This window comes from Haplochromis burtoni, unplaced genomic scaffold (genome assembly GCF_018398535.1).
Source record: "Haplochromis burtoni strain Fernald_Lab_line unplaced genomic scaffold, NCSU_Asbu1 Contig_177, whole genome shotgun sequence".
Classification (NCBI taxonomy): Eukaryota; Metazoa; Chordata; class Actinopteri; order Cichliformes; family Cichlidae; genus Haplochromis; species Haplochromis burtoni.
In genome coordinates, this window is record NW_024582538.1 from 1,145,101 (window position 1) to 1,150,035 (window position 4,935).

The 4,935-nt window shown below is 39.4% G+C and overlaps 1 long non-coding RNA gene across 1 annotated transcript; it reads right to left on the reverse strand.

Annotated features, from left to right (window-relative positions):
* Window positions 1–3,023: 3,023 nt before the first annotated feature.
* LOC102310417 lies at window positions 3,024–4,646 on the reverse strand. Its single transcript, XR_317149.3, has 4 exons — window positions 4,563–4,646; window positions 4,437–4,463; window positions 3,964–3,986; window positions 3,024–3,358 (listed from the first exon to the last, which is right to left on the reverse strand). It is a non-coding gene; the product is annotated as an uncharacterized LOC102310417 (long non-coding RNA).
* Between the last annotated feature and the right edge of the window lie 289 nt (window positions 4,647–4,935).

The following is a 4,935-nucleotide window of genomic DNA, read 5'->3' on the forward strand; positions in this document are numbered from 1 at the left end:
CGCCCCCCCGGCGACATCGCTACATAATGCACACTGTTGAAATGCCATTACTACGGTGGCCCCGAGGGGCCAAACGAAAGCAGAATAAACGCAGCAAAAGCATAAAAAAAAGGAAACAAATTAAAAAAGGAAATTAGAAATAACAAATAAATACTATTTTTTAAAAATGGCTCAAACGCGACAGCCAAAAAGTAAAATTTTAAAAGTAAGTACTGGGTTTTATCTCACTTATTTGTGCAGCGATACAAATGTTCCAATGACAAAGATCATGAAAAAGTTCAATTTGGCTGCATGTCAGCAAAGTTATGTGACATTAGTGATGTTGGTTAGTACTTAATGCAGGTTCCACTTGCTTTTAAAGCTTTTACTTTATGATGCACGTCGTTCAAAGATCGACTTTAACATTAAAAAGACATTATGATTTTATGGATAACTAATGCCAGAATATCCACAATCAGAACAAGCTGAAACATGTAAAAAGGGTGTGAATGCTGCATAAACCTTAGCAGACAGCTGTGGAGGACAGGAGGACCTTGACACTGAGCTTAAAATCACTTTTACAGCCCCGCACAAACAGCACGATCGATTACACTAATGTTAATGTTAGTTCGGTTATTTTGCTGCCTTAGCTGATTCTGTTGGTGGTGTTGAGCCATATTTATTTTAAGAAGAAACAAGGAGACAGTTCACTTGTTAAGGTAAAAGAATAGTAGTTTATTCACAGGACCCAGACATTTGGCCAGTGTACAAACTTAACCACTTTATACTTAAATTTAGCTCCCATCTTATTTAGTACCCCTAATAAAACAAACACTAATAAAAACAGGAAATACTCCTTGTGCTATTTTTGTACTAGTGTATAAAACCTGAGCCTGTCACCTTTCTGTCTGACCTGCACCTTTCCCTTCTCTTTTTCTTTCTCTCTGATTGTAAAATAAAAGTATGAACATGTATTTATAAGTTAAACTTATGTTTTAATCATACATTTGATTTCCAGTCTGAGAACTAAGATTGTTGAGAGTCAGGACTAGAGATGGGCAGTAACGCGTAATCTGATTACTTTTTTCAGGTAACAAGTAAGGGATTACTATTGCAAAAACGGTAATTAGATTACTGTTACTTTCTCGTAGGAACGCTGTGTTATTGCGTTACTAAAATCGTGATTTTTTTTTGTGAGAATGTCTCATGACAGAGACGTAAGCGAGTGCTACGTTCGTGACAACAGCTGTGTGCAGATAAACAATGGATCACATATCGAGTGCGGGAGAGTATGAGCGTGCAGCGTTTAAAGCGTGGAAGTACTGACCTTACTTTAAGTTTGATTCCATAAAAAGTGACAAAAACATTAGTATCCGTTGTGCGTGGGAAGACAACTTCTTTTTACAGCGAAAAAAAAACCCCTAAACTTCCAAGCAAGCACCAAGTGCGCTACCACGTAATGGGAAACTCACAGAGAAACTCGCGGATTCTTCCACTGACCACTGCGGCACACCTGCACCAGAGCAAACCCCTGCCTACCCCACTCCTGCTTTACAGGTGCAATATTTATTTTCTGCTGTGTTTTACTTGCATCTATTTGAAAGAGTGAGTGTAAACACACACACAAAAAAATATTTTATGTGCTGGAATGTGCAGAAAATAAGTTTAAATGTTAAACAAATTTCTTCCAGTCAGAGAATGTTGCATATAATTAAATTTTTGCTTGATGCATAAAGTTAAAAGGTTAAAACTAATAAAACAAGTTTTAAAAAGAGACTTTTCCATTTGATTACATTTTGTATGATGATTATGCAGAAAAAGTAGAATTGGGCCTGGTTGCCTAGAGCACACTGACGTACACACCTTATAAGAGGAGCCCACAAGAACAAGGGCGACCTAGCTGTTTTGTGGCTGGACCTGACCAATGCCTGTGGGTCTATCCCACACGAGCTGATCGGGCGTGCTCTACACCTCCACCATGTTCCAAGCAAGATCAAGCACCTGATCTTGGATTATTATGGCAATTTCAGACTGAGGGTCACTTCTGGGTCAGTGACTTCAGACTGGCATCGCCTCAGGAAAGGTATAATAACAGGCTGTACCATCTCAGTTATGCTCTTTGCTCTCGCAATGTACATGGTGGTCAAGCCCGCTGAGGTGGAGTGTAGAGGGCCGCTAACTACATTTCATACATTTTGCAAGAAATTTAATAGTATGAAATTTTATTAACTTTAATAACATGTCCATACTTGATCTTTTCATTCACACAAGTTTATTTCTAATGAGCAACTATGTAGCAGATTTTGCATTATGTCATTGGGCTAAAAACAAAAAATCAGAATGGTTGAAAATGGAGATGAAAAATAATGGAAATGAATGACTGTTGTTGTGGGATGGCCCTGAATAGCAGCATTTCATCAGCAAGATGCAATTTACAACTTGACTGAACTAAAAACACTGTCACCAGGATTCTGTGTCACAGCTGACCTTTAGCAGTTCACACAGGAGTCAATCTTGACCTCTGCTTTTAAACACAACATGTACTTTAAGTTCTCTTCCAACTGAAAGACTAACCTTTTTGATTTCAGATCAAAAGCAATTTTTCCTCAAAGGCACTTGGATAAATCACCTGCATTTACATTTGCCTCCAATTCTTTTCATCCAGCTAACACATTAACATTTAACACTCCCTGCATGCAGTTAGCCATCACTTCAAACGACATGAGTGACAGCCCTGATAAAACCCACACTAATTCAGTAGTGTCGAACTCCAGGCCTCGAGGGCCAGTGTCCTGGAGGTTTTAGATAACACCCTGAGTCAACACACCTGAATGAAATGACTAGTTCATTACCAGGCTTCTAGACAACTGCAACATGTTGCGGTAATTTAGCCATTTGAATCAGCTGTGTTGGATCAAGGACACAACACTGTAGGACACCGGCCCTTGAGGCCTCGAGTTCGACACCTGTGGTGTAATTCATTTCAAGTACAAGTAAGTCAACCTAGCCTTACTTTACAACAAAAATCAAGAGGTTTCAACTGGTGGTAATTTAACAGTGTTCATTTATTGTTCAAAACACCACAAACAATTGTACAGAAACAAGATGCATTATGGTCCATGAACAACGCAGCTGCAGTCATGTTCTTCTCCAGCATCTTCACCATCTTCCAGTCAGACCGTCACAGCAGGCTCCGTGAAAAGCGTGGTCATCTGAAATCGGGGGTTTAGGCCTTTAATTTCGTTGATGGAACCGCCGAGCAATCCCCCTTCGTCCGCATGTCAGTCACCTGGAGAGGCTCAGACGTGATCACAGCTGGCAGGCAGGAGGGGGGGCTTACTTTGACCTCTGCCTCATCTTTCTCCTTTTACGCTTCAGCCTGTTGGAAATCAACAGCAGCGGTCAGTAAAACACTCAATAGCACAAGGACTAAGATAGTAACGAAAATTGTTAAACTATAATTCAGTAATACTAGTTATAGAGATTGAGTGTTTTCTATTTAATGATTTTTATCACCACCTAAACAAAGCGAGTTTGTGATTACATTGACATGTATTCATTTATTCATTCATTTTGTAAAGCTTTTTAACAGTGTTCCCTCAGTTACAAACCTGTACATCTTTAAATTAAACACTGACACTGTACAAACTTGGCTGAAAACTGAATTTCAGTTATTGGAGTAATGCTGCTCAGGAACTATATAACCCAGGTCATTTTCAGTAGATATAATTTTCCCTGCATCCAATTGAAACCTAGGGGCAAACAATTGTCAACGTTTGAACAAGCCCAACCTAACATACTTTACAGTTAAAGCTCAATGATATCCACTAAATTTAAAAAACAAAAAAACAAAGACTTCCTTCCTTATAAACCTAACTTTTCCAAAGCCTAAACACTTGTGTTGTCTAGCTGTCTAGCCTAAATTTAAGCAGCTTGGATTAGGGGGCTGACAAAGACATTTTCTTCGTTTATCATGATGCTTACCTGCGCATACGCTTCTTCCTCCACTGAAAAAAGGGAGAAAAAGCACAGTCATTAAGAGTACATCAAGACCACATTTGCGCCACTACTTGAACATGCTTACTGTGATGCAGACAGTTACAGGGCCTCAGAACATGCAGTACATGTTTGTACTAAAAAGCATTTCAGTGGCGTTTGTCACGCTGCATGCAGATCTCAGTTTTCAAACACGCATGGCTGCCTGGGCTCAGCGAGCTACGGTGCTAACATTACGAGATGCCCCAAAGCAAAGCTTCTAGTAGTATTAGCATTTATACTACTATATGTAGCTAATGCCCTGTTATCACTTAAAATTCTATTAATATTTTAATGAGCTGGGTAGCAGGGTATATTTAATGATATAAACACGAAGAGCTTAAGGAAGGAGCTAGCAGTATTAGCTGGCGCGGGAAGAGGACACAAACAGCTGAAATACCGATATTGGATTGTTACCTCACCTTGGCTCTCATCGTGTGGAGAGGTTTCTGTGAAAATGAAAACAATTAGTGATCAGTAAGAGTGGATGACCGGTTAAATTAACAGATTAAATTGGATCCTGTTAGCGGGGAATAAACTCAACATACCTCAAAGCGAGAAGAGCAACGGAAAGAGGATGTGACGAAGAAAACGAGCGGCTTTTAAAAGTGTCGTGACGTCATGTTCAGGCGACAGCTGAAGCGCCTCAGCTCAACGGGAAATGTAGTCCAACTGTTCAAATCGACGTACGAGCGAGCCAGGTGATATTTTCCAACCACTTTTCCTGCTTTCTAAAGGCGACCACCTTCCGTTGAGCACAAAATTAACCCTGCAGTCGAGTTGGTTTTATTGATTTTATGTTTCGTTAAGACTCGCATTTTTTAGTTTACATTACTAACACAAAATTACTGAATCAGCTGTTAAAGTCATAAATATTAATCATAGTAATTGATTATTAATTAATAATGCTGTGTGTGTGTG